Consider the following 20,606-nt stretch of genomic DNA (forward strand, 5'->3'; position numbering starts at 1 on the left):
GCCCGCCAGTCGGTGGGCCCCGATCGCGGGCCAGACCCCGTCGGAGGCCCCCCCCGGGGATGGGAACACCCCCCCCAAAGCCCGCCCCCCGATCCTTCTCGCAGAGTTCCCGCCGGCAGCGACCAGGTGTGGATGGCGCCAGCGGGACTCTGCTTTTTCCGCGCAACCGCTCGGCCCATCTGGCCAGAGAATCGGCGGCCTCGTCGCGTACAGCGGCCCGCGACCGGCACTGCGCAAAATGCGCCAGCGCAAATGCCGCCCATTCTCCGCACCTCGGAGAACCACGCGCCGGGGCGGCATGGTGCGATTGCGGTAGTTCTCCGGCCCGGCGCGGGGCAGGGAGAATCGCGCCCAATATATTTTTCAATGCTTTGATAAGGAGTATATTCCACACTTCCACTGTTCTGTGGGAAAATGTCTTCTCCTCATCATTAACCTTGTTTCACATTTACCAATTTTGTGCTTGTACCATCTTCACAATTTGTGGCAGTCAACATTGTCCAAAGTTGGCATTTTAAAGCATGTTGCTTATCTCACAAATGGATTTGTGAGAATAAATTCAATTTGCTCTCCTCAAAACCATATTTTAAGTTCTTAAAATCCTCACACCTATTGAACTTATTGCTCAGTGTTATGGGAGCGGCGGTTTCAGAACCCCAAAATGTACCATGGAGTTCAACCAACCTCTCCCTTTAATGGATTGTTGCTTTTGAAGCACACGGCTTGGTCTCCAGGTGTGGTATTACAATATGGACACGTGGGTTTTTAAACACAAAACAATGTTTTTTTCATGAATTCAACTTAAACTTTTTAAATGAACATTGGAGCTCTTAACACCCCTTACTTCAAAGATAACCCCAAAAATAATACAGCACTAAATAATCCCTCAAAATGTTCCTTCAAACCTCCAAAAGACTTAACACCTTTAAACAGAAACACATCAGGTTAAAGACATTACTATTATGAGTTTATATCACCCAAATGATTCAGAGATAGTCTTTCATGGCAGAGCTCACAGCAAATCCAGCTCCCTGCAAAACACAGACACACCAAAGCTCTTTTCTCAAAACTGGCTTTCTCCTTTCAAAACAGCTCACAGCAAACCAGCCAGGCACTTTTAAGCTGCTTTCTCAAAATGAAACCAAAACACAGCAAAATGGCTGAGCTAAAAACCCATGTCCGCCCACACTCTGACATCACTTCAGTAATATGAGCTGCTTCATTCCTTAAAGGTACATTTCTTAAACAAAATTTCTTAAAGGTACTCTCACATGACATTGAGTTTTAATAGTATTTTATATTGCCAAGGCAAACATTGGGGATGTATTTAATCCTATGCACCCAGCAAAAATCAAACCAGACTGGCAGTTAAAATCAGCCAACAGGACTGAAAAACTGCCTAGCTTTTGAATGTTTCCAATGTTTCATCAGGTTTCTGGATGGACAACTGCCCACCCAAAGATGATGTGCGCAATCCAACGGCCTCCCTGCCCCTGATTCGGAGACACGATGGACGCAATTCTCCGATCGCGGGACAGAGTGTCCGTGCTGTCATGAACAGGGGGCCAGCATGGCGCGGGAGTGGTACACGCCATTCCAGCCTCACTTCCTGGCACGCACGGGGGGTGGCGCCAAACCGCACATGCGCAGTGGCAATGCGCCAACTCGCGCATGCGCGGTGGCTTTGCAGGAAACGTGGGCTCCGACGCAACATGGCGCGGGGGTTCTGGGGCCGGACGCGCAACAAAATAGGCCTGGGGGTGGATAGGCCGGCTCGCCGATCGGTGGGCCCCGATCGCGGGCCAGACCCCATCAGAGGCCCCCCCCTAGGGACAGAGTCCCCTCCCCCCCTCCCACAGGCTGCCCCCGACCCTTCACGCAGAGTTCCCGCCGGCAGCGACCAGGCGTAGACGGCGCCAGCGGAACTCTGCTTTTTCTGCGTGGCCGCACAGCCCATCCGGGTCGGAGAATCGGCGGCCTGGCCTTGTACAGCGGCCCACGACCGACGCTGCGCCAAACACGCCAGCATAATTTTCTCTGCACCTCAGAGAATCGCGCGCCGGCATCGGGGCGGCGTGGTGCGGTTGCGCCGATTCTCCGGCCCGGCGCGGGGCTGGGAGAATCTCGCCCGATCTTTCCCTCACTGCGTGAAATCCAGATTAACATATTTAAATTAGCCATTCAGCACCGGTTCCTCTGAGGTACCGTAATGAAAGCCCGCACCTGGGAGACCTTCCCATGGTGCTGTTTAGCATTTGTCCACACAAATGTGGACCAGGGATAATAGCACATGGGGGAAACTCCCAGGCCATCAGAAACCCCTCAGTGGTGGGGCTCTGGGTAAGGTTGTACCCTGGCATTCCTGCTGATACCTCGGTGTTCTGGCACTGCCACACAGGCACCCTGGCAGTGCCAAGGTGTGGATGCCAGGCTGCCAATGCAGGAATCAGGCCCTCAGGTGCCCTGCCATTAAGAGGTGGGGCGAGGGTGGGGCTCGAGGACTCCATAAGAGGTAAGTTGGGGACGTGTGGAGGGGCAGTCCATAGGCCACGATGATAGGCCACATAGATCCGAGGGGGTTCAAGAGATCAGGGTGGCATTTGTAAATGGCGCCCAAACTCTTTTTGCCCTGGTCAGCTGAGCTCGCCAGTGAAGGAAGTGGCATAAGTGGGGCCTTACTTGGTGGGGCGTTCCTCGCCAAGGCCAAAACAGCAGTGTCCCATTTGGTAGTTGGGTCGTTCTTGCAGGCATCGAGAAAGGCCCCATTCTGTGTACACAAATGGGACTCTATTTTCTGTTAACAAATGTAGATCAGATCCAATTAGGTCATCAGACTGCAAGGCTTGCGCATGGGGTCATTGTGGATTAACCCCCAGCCTGAAGCGGGTCTGAAGAGAGTCGAGCATGAAGAGGTCATGAACAGGCAAATATTTTATGTTTGTTTGTAGAAGTAGGAGAAGCAAGATTCCGCCTCAAGGCCCGAGAAGGAAATTTTGGTCTTTGCTGCTACGTGATCCTGTCTTTCCTATTTCCCTCAAGTGAGACCCTTCTAGAACCCCCTTCCCATATTCACCTGCATGCTGATGAGAAACAAAGGACAACCCAATGGCTGCACAGCTAGAAACTGCTTTCCAGTGACTTTCCACTCAGAAAGAGTTGGAAGTGGACAAGCAGCAAGTGGAGACCCATCAGAACTTTACTAAAACACGGTTTGCTGAACTTGATGCTGTCACCCATGATGATCGATGCCAGGGGTCACCTTTGATAACCTGGAATAAATGCCGTAAGAATTTCAATGACCGCACAGAAGTGATTAAGATCAGTGAATATATAGGTTAGTATGGAACTCTGAATTTGGGAACTGCCGTGAAATGAGGCATAATTTTTATTTTATTTAGTCAATGTAAGATTGATGTATGGTGGACGGTGGAAACAAATGTCAAACTGTTATTAAAGCTTAAATGAGGAAGTAGTCTGACCTTTTGCTGATTGGAAGTTTGGATGAGCATTTTTGTTTGCTGAATTTTATGTTATCCATGGGCGTCATCAAAACAATTTGCAACAGAGTCCCATGATGAACTTGTTTAGCTGAGTGTTTTCCGGTGCTCGCTGCATCGGGAAACACCCTGCTATCTAACGGGATTTTGTTGCAAACCGGGGTCTCCGCGGTGAATGCCCCGCGGAGGCCACACTTAGTCTTGTTTTCTGCACTGAGGAGCTCGGCTCAGCCGACTTCTCAGTGCAGGAGGAGGAATCCATTTTGAAATGCGACCCCCAACTCCCCCCCCCCAAAAAAAAGCTCCAGATCACCTGTAAGGAGGTCTGCGGGCCCTCCAGCACCCCATCTCACATGGGCAGGGCACCCCCACAGCCCGATCCATGGCATGGGAAAAATGGCAGTCTGGCAGTACCACCTGGGAAGTGTCAGGCTGACACCTGGGTGGCACGGTCAGGGTGCCAGGCTGGCAGTGCCAAGAAGCTCAGGTGGCACCAGAAGTGCCAGGGTGGCACCCTGCCAAGAGAGCAACCACATGGGGGCCTCCAATCCCCTGGGAGACCCCCAAGTGCTGTTCCGTCTGGTCCCTATTTGTGGAGACCAGTAATCACCTGAGGTCTCGAAGGAGAGGGAAGGGGTTGGATTCCAGGGCCTGAGTAGATCATCTGAAGGCATATAAAAGTGAGAAAAGCTGTCTTACTCGAATATGCAGATTTGCCAAATACTGATCCGGCCCACAATGGCCAGATTCAGATCGCAACATCTCACGAGATTCCGTTAGATAAAACAAAAACATCATGCACGAAGGACATATTTAAGTTTACAATACAGTAATGAATGATAATGAACCAATGGTAACTAATCAGTCACCCAATACGGCACAAAGCCAGACTCAAAAAGGGTACAAGCGTCCCTTGTGATCCTCAACACAGAACCAAGAGAAGAGGAGATAGACTATGGTTGACAAGAATGCAGCAGCAACAAGAACAAAGCAGGCAAGCACCTCGGTCAACTGGAGAGTCTGGAGCCGATATTTGGAAGAACAGATTGTGACTACCGCCTTGCTAAGCCCCATTTTACTATCCTTTTGCTTCTGCTTAATAAGCATATTATGGCTTACACCAAATGCCTTGTACCCAGACTGGTCAGTTACCAAACAGAATTACAGGTTCCAAACATTGACTCGAACTACAAATGCATCTACAAATGCCATAACTGACCAACTTACACTTGGGAAAAGAAAATGAGCAACAACATCGAAAACCAACAAGGAAGACAACAATGGAAACTTTCAAATGGTGTTCAACAGAGTGTCTGGAAAAATACATTCCACTAAATGGAAAAGAAACAAACTGAACACCAGTGAGATTCCATAGATGATTCATGATTGAAGGGGAAAATTGTGGATTGAGAAAGAGGCATAAATTAAGTGCATAGATGGCAGACGATAAGTGAGAATATGAAAAGATTGGAAAAAGTTGAAATAAAACAATTAAATTATCAATAAAAAAGTAGGGCTGCAATGAGAATGGAACCATCAGAGATTGGCAGGGTAATACCACAGGTGACAATTGTGAGATGACAGAAATATTCAATAATTATTTCCCTTTGGTACTTACCAGAGAAATGGAACAGGTAGGTATAACATTGAATGATGAGATGAGCAAAGAGATAAGTGCATTTAAAATGAAGAAAACACATGTACTGAATAAACTAATAAAACTCAAAGAGGATAAAAACATCCTGGTCTGGAGGGATTGCATTCATGTATTTTAAAAGAATCTTGGACAAGAGATAGCAGAGGCATTGCTACTCAAATTTAATGGCCAGGATTCTCCAACCCCATGCCGGGTCGCGAGAACGCCGACCCGCCATCCCGACACCGGCTTACTGATTCTACGGTGCCGATTCTCGGAGGCCCGCGGGATCGCTGCCACGCCGGTCGAGGGCCGTTGAAAGTGCCCCCCCCCCCCCCACCGATTCTCCAGGCCCCGACAGGCCGTGTGGCCACCGGGTTCAGCCGAGTCCCGGCGGCGTGCGTTACTCAGGTCCCACACGGCGGGACTTGGAAGGTGCGTCTGGGGGGGGGCAGTCTTGGAGGAGGGGGCGGGGGATCCGACCCCGGGGGGGTGGGCCTCCACAGTAGTCTGGCATGCAATCAGGGCCTACCAAACGGTGGACGGGCTGGTTCTGTAGGAGCCTATGTTCCTCCGTGCCAGGCCCCTGTAGGGCTCCGCCATATTGCCCGGAAGCCAGCGCAGAGATGTGAACCCACACGCATGTGCGGAATCCTGCAGGCCGTTCTGCGCATGCGTGGAATCCTGGTGGCCATTCCGCACATGCGCGAACTCGCACCGGCCACTGGAGCTGCGGGGACGTAGCCTGCCTAGGAAGGGGAGCAAACTGGACAATTGAGGACCATTGACACCGGAATGGTTCACACCGCTTTTCATGCCGGCACCAAAACTTGGCCATGGGATTGGAGAATACTGGCCAATAACCTTTAGGAAAAAAGATTTCAGAAGACTGGTAGATAGCAAATGGAATAGCTATCTTTAAAAAGGGTGACAGACATGTCCAGGAAATTTTCGATTAATCAATTGGTGGTAGGAAAAATAATGGAATCCTTTCCAAAGGAGAAAGCAGTCTTGTGGCGCATCAGATCGTGCTCCTGCCTCGAAGCCAAACGCTTCAGGTTTGAGTCCCACTCCAGGACTTGATGTGAAGTGTTCATGACATGGCCAAACAGGTTGACTATCAACCTCAAAACCTTTCAATGGCAGGGAGTATAAAAACAAGAAAGACTCCTGGTCTCCATACTTGATGCAGAGTGGTGCCCTTCAAGCTTTAGTGTAATGAACTCCAATTGGTTTTATTGGATGGCCAATTGGAGTATGAGCTCCCTCAATGATAGCTCATTGAGGGGGCCCATATAATCACCTGTGTAGGCTTTGTGAGCTTGTCTTAAGTTGACTGGACTGCTAGCAGCACTGTTTGTAGCTGCTCCTGTAATATCGTTATTGTAAATAAATATTGGTGTGGTGATGGAACTCCTGCCTCCCGTGGATTACTACAGTGGCGACGAGGTAAACTATGAATTTTGCGGAGACCAACTGCCGCACTCGGAGGGTAAGCCTTGCCATTTTAAAAATGCCGTTTTTTGGGAGGTTAGAGGCATTCGACCCGGCTATTGAGGACTGGTCCCAGTATGTGGAGAGAATGTGTTACTTCTTCCGGGCAAATGATATACTGACGGACGGAAGGAGACGGCTTATCCTGCTGTCGGCGTGCGGACCCTCCGCTTTCGCCATTATACGTAGTCTGACTTATCCCGATGCGCCGGACATGAAAACTTTCCAAGAAGTAACGGAATTGGTGAAAGAGCACTATGACCCAAAACCACCCCACATTTTGCGTAGGTACAGATTCTACACAGCGAAGCGAGAAGACAGGGAGTCAGTCACGAATTTCTTGACCCGCCTGAGAAGGCTGGTGGAAAAATGTGAGTTCGGCCCGACACTAAATGAAATGCTTCGGGACCGGTTAGTGTGTGGTATAAACGACCTCATAATACAGAAACGCCTGTTGGCGGAAACGGTGCTAGACTGCAGGCAGGCATTACAGCTCGCACTCTCCCTAGAAAAGGCAACAAGTGGGGCGCAGGAACTACAGGGCACGCCAATGGAGGTAGATACCTGTGAGAGGGACTACCACAACGGGTCCTGCTACCAGATAGCCGCTCTCAGGAAAGACCTGAGGAATAGAGGGAAAAAGGAAAACCCCAGAACTGCTCCCAAGTCTGCCAGGACTAACTGGAGACGGGGGAAGTACCGGCTGAGGCTCCCCAAACAGAGAAGGACCATTTCTGGCACCAGACAGAGTGGGGTAACAACGACAGAAACCCTAGAAGGAGGTGGCAAAAGAGGAATAGCAGGTGGGGACGCAGGGAAGTACACAACCTAGACTCCCCATCGTCCTCCGAAGGGGAACAATTATATAATATTACAACGGAGAAAGCAGAACCCATTAGGATTACCCCACGGGTGAACGGGCGGCCGACAATAATGGAAATAGACACGGGTGCAGCCGTATCAGTAATGGGAGTGGCAGCATTTAGAAAAATCAAAGATGGACTTCAGCCACTAACCCTAACAAAAACATCGACGAAACTTAAAACCTACACGGCGTAACCCCTGGAAGTTCTAGGCACGACTCATGTACCTGTGGAATATGAGAAAAAATTGCTCAGATTACCGTTGACGATAGTAGAGGGCTCCGTACCAAGCTTAATTGGACGGAACTGGCTGAAAGACCTAAAATTAGATTGGATGAAAATTTTCCAGAGTGGAAGCGGGCAGTTGAATGGAGTACTCCAAAAATACCCGGAGGTCTTCCAGGAAGGTTTGGGGAAATCATAGGCGCCAAAGAAACTTTGCACGTGGACCCAGAAGCCCTTCCGAAATTTTGTAAGGCCAGACCCGTACCTTTTGCATTAAGGAAGAAAGTGGATGATGAAATAGAAAGATTACGGCGCGACGGTATTATCAGACCAGTACAATTCTCGGAATGGGCAGCGCCGGTGGTACCAATTTTGAAGCCAGACGGCTCGATACGTCTCTGTGGAGATTTCAAACAGACAGTAAACAAATACGCACTGCTGGACAATACCCAATCCCGATAATAGACGACCTATATGCCAAATTGGCAGGTGGGCTTTTGTTCACGAAACTGGACATGAGCCACGCCTACCTGCAGTTAAAACTGGACAAGGGCTCCCAGAAGTTCGCTATGATCAACGCCCTGAAGGGCCTTTTTCGTTATACTAGGCTACCTTTTGGAGTGTCAGCAGCCAGCACTATATTCCAGCGTACGATGGAAAATATTCTGCAGGGACTACCGCAGGTGGCGATTTATTTGGACGATGTCTTAATCACGGGTAGGACAAACAGGGAACACTTAAGGAACCTGGAGGAAGTGCTCAGGCGTTTCGCAAAGGCAGGCGTACGGCTAAAAAGGGAAAAATGTGTTTTTCTGGCCCCACAAGTCACGTACCTGGGATATAAAGCAGACGAGTCAGGCTTACATCCATTAGAAGACAGAGTAAGGGCAATAAAAGAAGCCCCAGCTCCCACCACAGTCCAGGAGTTACGATCATTTCTAGGGTTGGTAACCTATTATGGAAAATTTATTGAAAATAGGGCGTCCATCCTAGAACCCCTCCACCAGCTACTAAAAAAGGGGCAAGAATGGAAATGGTCCACCCGCCAAAACCGAGCATTTAGGGACATTAAGGAACAGCTGTCATCCGAAAATGTCCTAGAGCATTATGACGCAAGGAAGGAGTTGGTGGTCACTTGTGATGCATCCCCCTACGGGGTAGGAGCCGTCTTAGCCCTTAGAGGAAGGAATGGGGAAGAACGGCCAATAGCATATGCTTCGAGGACCTTGACGATGGCTGAGAGGAAGTACGCCCAAATCGAGAAGGAAGGACTGGCGGTGATACTCGCAGTAAAAAAATTTCACCAGTATCTGTACGGGTGGAAATTCACCATAGTGACGGACCATAAGCTGTTATTAGGGTTATTAAAAGAAGACAAGTCAATACCCCCGATTGCATCAGCTAGAATCCAATGCTGGGCGTTGCTACTGGCGGCATATAGATACGTTCTGGAGCACAGACCGGGAACGCGAGTTGCACATGCAGATGCTTTGAGCAGACTTCCCCTCCCGGACACTCCGCCGCAAATACCAAAAGTAAAGGAGACAGTAATGACTCTAAATTTTTTGGACACCCTACCAGTAGACGCACAACATACTCGGTTGTGGACGCAAAAAGACCCAGTTTTAGCCAAGATGAAGCATTTACTGCTAACAGGGGAACTGGAAAGACCACTGTGGAGCCCCAGATGCACCCATACTGGAGCAGAAGGGACCAAATAACTGTAGAAGATGGTATCCTATTATGGGGAGACCGGGTAATCGTCCCAGCTCAGGGCAGTCAGGCAATCTTGGACACCCATGGGTGTCTAAAATGAAGATGCTAGCTCGAAGCTATGTTTGGTGGCCAGGTTTGGAGACAGACATAGCAGCCTTGGTATGTCGGTGCCAGGAGTGCCAACAGGGGCAAAGAGTGCCACCAGCGGCGCCATTGCACCCTTGGGAATGGCCAGGCAGACTGTGGACCCGCCTGCATATTGACCACGCCGGCCCTTTCATGGGCTCAATGTTTTGGTGATAGTGGACGCCCACTCCAAATGGGTGCACCGGGTAAACACGGCAAGCACAGCATCGACAATTGAAAAGCTCAGGGCCTCGTTTGCAACACATGGACTTCCGGAGGTATTGGTGTCGGACAACGGAACGGCATTCACAAGTGGGGAATTTGGAAAATTCCTGAAGGAAAACGGAGTCCGTCACATCAAAACGGCCCCTTACCATCCAGCGACCAATGGCCTGGCAGAGAGAGTGGTCCAGACACTTAAAGCGGGACTCAAGAAGAAGCTGGCAGCATCAATAGACACAAAGCTCACCCGCTGGCTGTTTGCTTACAGGACCACACCGCATTCCACAACGGGCATACCACCAGCTGAACTCTTAATGGGAAGGCGGCTGCGAACAAGGCTGAGTCTCCTTTTCCCAAATTTAATGGGGAAAGTGGAGAAACAACAGGAGGCCCAACGCAGGGGGCATGATAATAGTCGGCAGCAGAGACATTTCCAGGTGGGGGCACCGGTTTGGGTCAAGAATTATGGGAATGGACCAACGTGAGTCAAAGGCACGGTAGAGTCCCAAACAGGGCCCATATCTTATGAGGTTTCAATAGGATGTAAGGTGCTGAAGAAACACCTAGACCAAATAAGGGCAGCGGAACCACACCCGGAGGCAGGCGAAGCAGGACCGCCTCAAGCTGGGATAGCCCAGACGGAAAGGATACCCACACCCCAGCCCCAAGCAATTTCTCCAGACACCGTCATCCAGTCATCAGAGTTGGAGATGGACACACTCGACGAGGCCGCCACGACACCTCTCCCCGAGGAGGAGGAAGAACAACTTCCAAGGAGGTCGTCAAGGAAAAGACGGGCACCTATAAGGTACACCCCGCCCACTTCAGAGAACGACCCGGCGGACGACACAGAGGTGACAGACCCAGACATGAGGGGCAGGAAGAAGCTCAGAGGAATGACAGCTGGCAGGAATTCCTCGGACCTTGGGGGGGGGGGGGGAGGGGTGTAATGAACTCCAATTGGCTTTATTGGTTGGCCAATTGGAGTATGAGCTCCCTCAATGATAGCTCATTGAGGGGGCCCAAATAATCACCTGCGTAGGCTTTGTGAGCCTGTCTTAAGTTGACTGGACTGCTAGCAGCACTGTTTGTAGCTGCTCCTGTAATATCGTTATTGTAAATAAATATTGGTGTGGTGACGGAACTCCTGCCTCCCGTGGATTACTACATTTAGCCTCTGGCTTCATGCCAGTTATCTATTCCAGCAAAACAGACGTAAGCATGTGCTTTGTGAAAAGTTTTTCAAATCTAAAGGAACTAAAAGAGACAACAGAAGAAAGAAAAATTTAATAATGAACAGTCAGCATGGACTTCAGGAAGGAATGTCTTGCTTGATCAACCTTATTGAAAATTTTCAGGAGGTAACATAGAGAATAGACAATAATAATGTAGCAGATGTAATTTATCTGTATTTTCAAATGGATTGAATAAGGTGCTCCATGGTAAACTATCGAATGATGTCAAAGGATATGGAGCTAAGGGACAAGTGGCAGAAAAGTCAGAAAGCAGATGGCAAGAGTAAAGGGTAGTTTTTAAGAGTGGCAGAAATTGGGCTGTGGCGTTCCAAGCGGATGAATGCTGGGATCACTGCTGCTCACAATTTACATTAACAACTTGGACTTTGGAATCAAAGACACAATTTCTCAATTTGCAGATGTCACCAAATTGATGTGGATAGTCAATACTGAGAAGGATTGCAATAAAACTCCAGGACATTAATGAACCTACACAATGGAAAAATAATTGACAAATGAAGTTCAACACAGATAAATAAGAGGTGCCGCATTTTGACAGGAAACATAGGGATACTACTTAGTACTTGGAGCATACAAGTTTAGCGGGGTAGAGGGACAAAGGGATCTTGGAGTGTAAATAGGTCAATTATTACTTGTTGTGCCATCGTTGTTAGATGTTCTAGGGTTTAGATGTTTTAAGAATAGAGAGGGAGTTAAAAGAGGAGGGGGAGTAGCACTGTTAATTAGGGAGTGCATCACAGCTGCAGAAAGGTAGTCAAGGAGGGTTTGTCTGCTGAGTCAGTATGGATGGAAGTCAGAAACAAGAAGGGAGCAGTCACTTTATTGGGAGTTTTCTATAGATCCCCAATAGCAGCAGAGAGATGGAGGAACAGATTGGGCGGCAGATCTCGGAAAGGTGCAGAAGTAGCTGGGTTGTTGTCATGGATGACTTCAACTTCCCTAATATTGACTGGAACCTCCTTAGTGCAAATGGTTTGGATGGAGCAGATTTTGTCAGGTGTGGACAGGAAGGATTCCTGACTCAATATGTAGATAGGCCGACTAGGGGGAGGCCATTGGATTTGGTGCTTGGCAACGAACCAGGCCACGTGTCAGGTGTCTTGATGGGAGAGCATTTTGGTGACAGTGACCACAACTCCTTAACCTTTACCATAGTCATGGAGGGGGACAGGAACAAACAGTATGGGAAGGTGGGATCGGAAACAACAGTATGAGAAGGTATTTAATTGGGGGAGGAGAAATTATCCTGCTATTAGACAGGAGATGAGGAGCATAAAATGGGAACAATTGTTCTTGGGGAAATGCACCAGTAATGTGGGAGTTGTTTAAGGAGCACTTGCTACGAGTGCCACTGAAACGAGGAAGGAATTGTAACGTGAAGGAGCCTTGGATTACAAGAGAAGTGGTGCTTCTAGTCAAGAAGAAGAAGTAAGCTTACATAAGGTTGAGGAAGCAAGGATCTGGCATGGCTCTTGAAAGTTCCAAGGTAGCCAGGAAGGAACTCAAAAATGGACTTACGAGAGCTAGAAGGGGCCATGAAAAAGCACTGGTGGGAAGGATTAGGGACAACCCCAAGGCATTCTACATTTATGTGAGAAAATAAGAGGATGATCAGTATGAGAGTAGGGCCCATCAGGGTTAGTGGAGGGAACATGTGCCTAGAGTCTGAGGAGATGGGGGGGGGGGGGGGGGGGGCTAAATGAATACTTTGTTTCAGTATTCACTAGAGAGAGGGACCTTGTTGCTCATGAGAACAGCATGAACCAGGTTAATAGAGTCAAACAGGTTGATATTAAGAAGGAGGATGTTACTATTAAGCTATTTTGCTGGTAGGGACAGCTGGTTTTCAAACAGTCATGCCAGATTGGCTTCAGCAGTCACAGGATGTGGAATGAGGATGTGCTGGAAATTTTGAAAAGCATCAGGATAGATAAGTCCCCTGGGTCTGACAAGATATACCCAAGGTTACTACAAGGAAGCCAGGGACAAGATTACTATGCCGTTGGCAATGATCTTTGCATCCTCACTCTCCACTGGAGTAGTACTGGATGATTGGAGGGAGGCGAATGTTGTTCCCCTGTTCAACAAATGGAATAGGGAAATCCCTGGGAATTACAGACCAGTCAGTCGTACATCTGTGGTGAGCACAATATTGGAAAGGATTCCGAGAGATAGGGGGCGGTATTCTCCTTTGGGGGTCTAAGTCTCCACGCCCGCTGGAAAACAGGCGAGAATCACTCCGGACTTTTTCCTCGAAAGTCCAGGGTGATTCCCGTTTTCCAGGAGGCTAGCAGGGTCCCAGCGTGTGCCCCACGGCTCTGGCTGCCGGCAGGGCCCTGCTGTACAGACTGCGCCGCCACGCATGCGCACGGTGACTGCAAGTGGGTCCGCGCATGCGCACAGTTGCCCACCTCAGCGCGAGCAACCACCTTTGGGTAATTTTCCGCTCCCACGCCGAGCATAATTTCGGCACGGAGGGTCAGAGAATCCCGCCCATGATTTATGATTATTTAGAAAAACATAGTTTGATTAAACATAATCAGCATGGCTTTGTGAGTGGCAGGTCATGCCTCACAAACCTCATTGAATTATTTGAGGATGTGACGAGACACATTGATGAAGTTCGAGCAGTGGATGTAGTGTATATGGATTTCAGTAAGGCATTTGATAAGGTTCCCCATGGTAGGCTCATTCAGAAAGTTAGAGGGCATGGGATACAGGGAAATTTGGCTGACTGGATCCAGAATTGGCTGGCTGAAAGAAGACAGCGAATGGTAGTGGATGGAAAGTATTCTGCCTGGAGTTCAGTGACCAGTGGTGTCCCGCAGGGGTCTGTTCTGGGACCTCTGCTCTTTGTGGTTTTTATAAATGACTTAGATGAGGAAGTGGAAGGGTGTGTTAGTAAGTTTGACACAAAGGTTGGTGGAGTTGTAGTTAGTGTTGAAGGTTGTTGTAGGTTACAACATTACATTGACAGGTGCAGAGCTGGGCTGAGAAGTGGCAGATGGAGTTCAACCTAGATAAATGTGAAATTATTCATTTTGGAAGGTCAAATTTGAATGCTGAATACAGGGTTAAAGCAGGATGCTTGGAGGAACAGAGAGACCTTGGGGTCCATGTACAGAGGCCCCTCAAAGTTGCCACCAAGGTTGATAGCGTTGTTGATAAGGTGTATGGTGTTTTGGCTTCCATTAACAGGGCAATTGAGTTCAAGAGTTTTTGCTGCAGCTTTATAAAGACCTGGCTGGACCACACTTGGAATATTGTGTCCAGTTCTGGTCACCTCATTACAGGAAGGATGTGGATGCTTTGGAGAGGGTGCAGAGGAGATTTACCAGGATGCTGCCTGGATGGAGGGCATGTCTTATGAAGAATGGTTGAAGGACCTAGGGCTTTTCTCACTGGAGCAAAGAAGGAAGAGAGGTGACTTCATAGAGGCATACAAGGTGATGAGAGGCATGGACAGAGTGGATAGCCAGAAACTTTTCCCCGGGGTGGAAATAGCTGTCACGAGGGGACATAATTTTAAGATGATTGGAGGAAGGTACAGGGGAGATGTCAGCGGTAGGTTCTTTGCACAGAGAGTGGTGGGTGCCTGGAGTGCACTGCCTGCAGAGATGGTGGAGTCAGGGACATTTAAGTGACTCTTGGTCAGACACATGGACAGCATTTCTGCATTTAGTGTACTTGCCCTTTCCAGATATCACACAAAGTGAATCATGTTGGCTGAAGACTGACATCTGTGATGCTGGAGACCTCAGGAAGAGGCCGAGATTGGTCATAGAACATAGAACAGTACAGCACAGAACAGGCCCTTCGGCCCTCAATGTTGTGCCGAGCCATGATCACCCTACTCAAACCCACATATCCACCCTATACCCGTAACCCAACAACCCCCCCCCCTTAACCTTACATTTTTATTAGGACACTATGGGCAATTTAACATGGCCAATCCACCTAACCCGCACATCTTTGGACTGTGGGAGGAAACCGGAGCACCCGGAGGAAACCCACGCACACAGGGGGAGGACGTGCAGACTCCACACAGACAGTGACCCAGCCGGGAATCGAACCTGGGACCCTGGAGCTGTGAAGCATTTATGCTAACCACCATGCTACCCTGCTGCCACTCAGCACTTCTGAATGAAGGTTGTGGCAAATACTTCAACCCATATCTTTTGCACTGAAGTGCTGGGCTCCCCCTATAAACCAGGGAGAGAAGTGAAGGAAGAACTCAGGTAGCGGGATTCTCTGACGCCCCCCCTGCTGGGTCGGAGAATCGCCGGGGAGACGACGGAATCCCGCCCCCGTCAACTGCTGAATTCGCCGGCACTGGAGATACGGCGGGGGCGGGGTTTGCAATGCACCGGTCAGCGGCCAGTCGCAGCGTGATGGGCCGAAGTCCCGCTGGCTCTTTGCCAGTCCTGCCGGCGTAAATTGGACTAGGTCCCTTACCGGTGGGACCTGGCGGCGCGGGCGGGCTCCGGGGTCCTGGGGGGGTGCGGGACGATCTGGCCCCGGGGGGTCTCCCCCACGGGCGGGCCTGTGCCGTGGGGGCACTCTTTTCCTACACACAGCCATGTCAGCATCCGCGATGGCCGATGCGTAGGTGAACACCCCCCCCGCGCATGCACGGGGATGAAGTCAGCAGCCGCAGACGCTCCCGTGCATGCGCGGACTCGTTCCGGCTGGCGGAGTCCCTTCGGCCCCGGCTGGCGTGGCGCCAAAGGCCTTCCATGCCAGCCAGCAGGGCGCAAACCACTCCAGCATCGGCCTAGCCCCTGAAGATGCGGAGGATTCCGCACCCTTGGGGCGGGCCGACGCTGGAGTGGTTCACGCCAATCCGTCCCACCCGACCCCCCACCCAGCCGGGTACGGGAGAATCCTTCCCAGGAAAGCTACAATCACAACGTGGTACGGAGTACAATTTCAGAGCTGCGGGCTGTCAAAAGCTCGTGCCCTGATGCACTTCATCACAGGGTTTTAAAACAAGTGGGTAATGAGATAGTTGATGCATTGGTTTTAATTTTCCAAAATTCCCTAGATTTGGGGAAGGGAAGATTAAATTGGAAGATAGCAAATGTAAGCCCTTTATGTAGAAAGAAAAGGAGACAGAAAGCAGGCGGGAAAATTAACCAATTATCTTCACGTTGTAGGGAAAAAGTTTGAAGCTATTGTTAAAGAAGTTATAACAGTGTACTTATACTTGTTCACTTTAAAGGTCATGAGTTTTGAGACTTTCTTCCTGAAAAGAAGGTGGAAGCAGAGTCTTTGAGTATTTTTAAGGTTGAGATGGATAGATTCTTGGGAAACAAGGGAGTGGTGGGTTATTAGGTGTGGCAGGATGCAGTTTGCAGTTATTATCAGATGAGCCATGATCTTTTTAAATGACAAAGCAGGCTCAAGGGGCTGAATGGTCTCCTGTCACTCTTTGTTTCTATGTATGTTAAATGTATGTATCACTGGGGATGGGGGATAATTCTGAAGCAAACATTCACTTCATGTGCGCTAATGCCTGCATAATTGACATCCAATATGATTCACCCCACAGTGTCCACAAGTGCCACAGAAGCCATTTTGGAGCTGTTGGAGCACACTCATAACACCCAATAAATAGACAGAACTTGATCAAATGCTAGTCCAACATTGGGGCCAGGATTCTCTCATCCCGTGGCAGAGTGCCCACGCCAACGTAAACGGTGTTGTGTTTTACGATGGTGTGAACGGACCGTTGCCAGGACTAATTCAAGTCCCGACAGGGGTCAGCACGGCGCTAGAGCGGTGCATGCTGCTCCAGCTGCCGATCCCGGTGCGAATTGGGCATCGCGAGCGCTAGAGCGGTGCACGCTGCTCCAGCTGTCGATCCCGGTGCGAATTGGCCGTCGCGGGATCCGCGCATGCGCAGTGGCACCGGCACCAACGTGCGCATGCGCAGTGGTCTCCTTCAACCCGCTGGCGCCGATGCAACATGATGCAGGACAACAGGGGCCGGCGCCTAGGAAAGGGGGCCCCCAGCCAGAAAGGACGGCCCTCCGATCGGTGGGCCCCAACTGTGGTCCGGGCCGCATCAGAGGCCCCATCCCTGGCGTCGGCGCCCCCCTCCCCTCCCACAGTCGCCATTTGACCCTTCCACACTGAGTTCCCACCGGCGCCGTCCACACCTGCTCTCAGCAGGCAGGAACTCAGCATTTCCATGACGGCCGTTTGGCCCATCCCGGCCCGAGAATCGGGGGCTGGCCTTGCAGAGCGGCCCTGACCGGCGCCGTGCCAAACACGCCGGCGACAATGGCGCCGATTCTCCACTCTGCGGAGAGTCGGGGCGCCGTGGGCTGGTTGTGGGGATTCTCCGGCCCGACCCCGGGCTGAGAGAATCCCACCCATAAAATGAAATGAAATGAAAATCGCTTATTGTCACAAGTTTGTTGGCTTATTGGCTTCAAATGAAGTTACTGGGAAAAGCCCCTAGTCACCAATACTCATAATCACTGCCAGATCTTTTGACAATATTGTTAAATTGAATCCACATTTGAAGTGCCACATGTTTTACCTGACATTTAGTTTCATGAAATTCCATCTGCTGTTCCTTATTTCATTCATCTAATGTATGTTTTCAATCTACCTTACACTCAACATGTGGACCCGTACCTTTGTTTGAACAGCAAATTATAAAACAACACTCAAATTATCATTGATCATAGATTCATGAAAAGTGCAAATGGAAAGAGACTTGAACAGTCAGCTCCAATACTTAGTCCATCACATTTATCTGTAAGATTTCTCCATTTATCAACTAGTGCTTTCTACAGACACCCCAGTATCCACTTCAATTCAGTAATGTGCTATCAATTCTATCGTTTACACCTTCTCCTGAAGCCTCAGGACCGTTCTGAAAACTCAGATAAATTATATCTGCTGGATAGCCCTTAGTAATTTAATTACCTCTTCAAAGAATTCCAATGAATAAGCTGGACTTAGCCTATTGCTTCTAAACATCACGGTGATTACTCCTTGCTTCTATGCTGTTTAGATGAAAATTGATCGTATCCCATAAAATACTCCTGAGTGTTTGTCTGACTTCCAGTATTAGAGTAATGGAACTATAATTCCTTGCTTCATATCTCATTCTCTTTTTGAATAGACTTCCATTAACTATTTTGAGGCATCAATCTTTGTATTTATAGAGGTCCTAACATACCAAGCAGGAAATCATCTGCATCATTGCAGATGCCTTCCCAACTGATCCAGGTGTTCTTTGTAACTTCACTGGCAACTGCAGACATTACAGGCGGGATTCTCTCGTCCAGCGACGCCGGAACCATGAAATAGGATCGCGCGGAGAATAGCACATCGGCCGAGAATCAAGGCCAGTGCTAGGCAACCAACAGAATGCCATGCTCAGGTGCCTCAACAGCGGCATGAATGCGTTCCACGCCGCACACCAGCAGAGGCATGCAAATTGTACAGTAAAGGCCATTGACTTATCATTAACGGGCCTGACCTGGCATTCTCCGGATGCTCTGTGTCTGCTCGGAGGAATTACCGAAGGCGAGGTTCACTTGTGACATTGAAAATAGGGAAGAAGGTGCCAGTATTGCTGAGGGAGAGAGAGGGGGTAGAAAAGTGTCCATCTTCGCTGTAGTGCACTGACAGTTGTTCCGCTGGCTAGATATTCTGCCAGAGCCAGGTGGGAGTAGCGAGTATGGCCAGGAGGTGGCCATGGGGCGGGGATGGCTGGGCACAAACCACCATTGCCGCAACCTGAAAGGCAGCCATGCAGCTGCGCACACCGATGACTGCCCGCTGTGAACTTAGCGTCAGTGATTGCATGGGTGCCTCCCCAGGCCACCGCCACCTCCCCACCCCCCAACCCCACCCCCCGGAACACTCTGGCCCCAGCTGACCCATCAATCGGATGGATGTGCTCCAGCACAACCAATGCCATCTTCTTGGCTGGGATAAGGGTGTGTGAGAGGGTAGTGTGCCGATATCCAGCTCCTGCTTGTCAAGGTCTCAAGTGCCGAACCTGACCCTATCATATCACACGGCAGCATGTATTGGAATTGCACTAGTTCCACCTGGTGTTGATGCTTGCCCAATAACATGCCCTGAATTCCTCTTGGTCCGGTGGCACTTTTGGGGCCATAGAACACTCGTGATTCGGCGTCACACTTAGTCTCTCAAACATAGAATTCCACCCTACATCTTTCTGACCCTGTTTTCCTGGGTCTAGAATCTGTTTCCAGGTGTTGTCTGTGGAAGATGCAAAAAGTTAATTGGTCTTCAACATCAAATATATTTTACAATACTCAGATGTGTCTTTTGATCTTTCTTTCTGCCAGGAGTCTAACTTCTGAATGTCCTTTAATCACTTCTGATGCTCAGAAGCTGCACTCAATTGAGTTTGGCAGAACTCCAAGTCTCACTACTTTTGAATTCTGTGGTATTATCATACATGAAGGTAATGTAAAGGCTAATTAAATATATACAAACATTTCAATTCCCGGGTTCAATTCCCGAAACGGCCTCCCCGAACAGACGCCGGTATAGGGCAACGAGGGGCTTTTCACAGTAACTTCATTGAAGCCTACTTGTGACAATACGCAATTATTATTATTATTATTATTATTAGATAGCCACTAAGGGGAGCTAATCCTAAAGATATATAAGGGATGGGTGCAGAAGGAGCCCATTCGGCACATCGAGTCTGCACCGACCCACTTAAGCCCTCACTTCCATCCTATCCCCATAACGCAATAACCCCTCCTCCCATTTTTGGTCACCAAGGGCAATTCATCATGGCTAATCCACCAAACCTGCACATCTTTGGACTGTGGGAGGAAACCGGTGAACCTGGAGAGAACCCACGAAGACACGGGGGGAATGTGCAGGCTCTGCACAGACGGTGGCCCAGCAGGAAATCGAACCTGGGACCCTGGCGCTGTGAAGCCACAGTGCTCGCCATTTGTACTACTTGCTCTAACCAGATGGCTTTGATGTGTAGTGTTTATCAGAGAACGAGTCTTGAAATGAAATGAAATGAAAATTGCTTATTGTCACATGTAGGCTTCAAATTAAGTTACTGTGAAAAGCCCCTCATCGTCACATTCCGGTGCCTGGTCGGGGAGGCTGGTACGGGAATTGAACCCGCACTGCTGACCTTGTTCTTTACAAGCCCTTGTAGGACAGAAGGTTGGACTAATTGGTAGGAGCTGGCTTGGAGTATTGAAGATACTGGGAGAGCATGAGAGTAGTTAATGAGTTAGTGAGTTAGATGTTAGATAAGTATAGTTTAATGTGTGTTTAATCAACTATTAGTTTTTAGGAATCCAATTGTAGCGTATAATAAATAGGTTTGTTAGTTCACAAGGGGTTGGTTTAGCAAAGTGGGATAAACAGCTGGCTTGTAAAGAACAAGGTCAGCAGCGCGGGTTCAATTCCCGGACCAGCCTCCCCGACCAGGCACCGGAATGTGATGACGAGGGGCTTTTCACAGTAACTTCATTTGAAGCCTACTTGTGACAATAAGCGATTTTCATTTCATTTCATTTCAAAACTCGTTCTCTGATCAACA

General features: G+C 49.3%; 1 protein-coding gene across 1 annotated transcript in view; it reads right to left on the reverse strand.

Moving 5' to 3' along the window:
• The window catches only part of csmd2 (CUB and Sushi multiple domains 2), a 2,254,685-nt gene that overhangs the window by 546,453 nt on the left and 1,687,626 nt on the right, over positions 1-20,606 (reverse strand). The window lies entirely within an intron of this gene.

This window comes from Scyliorhinus canicula, chromosome 1, assembly GCF_902713615.1.
Source record: "Scyliorhinus canicula chromosome 1, sScyCan1.1, whole genome shotgun sequence".
In the NCBI taxonomy this organism is placed as follows: Eukaryota; Metazoa; Chordata; class Chondrichthyes; order Carcharhiniformes; family Scyliorhinidae; genus Scyliorhinus; species Scyliorhinus canicula.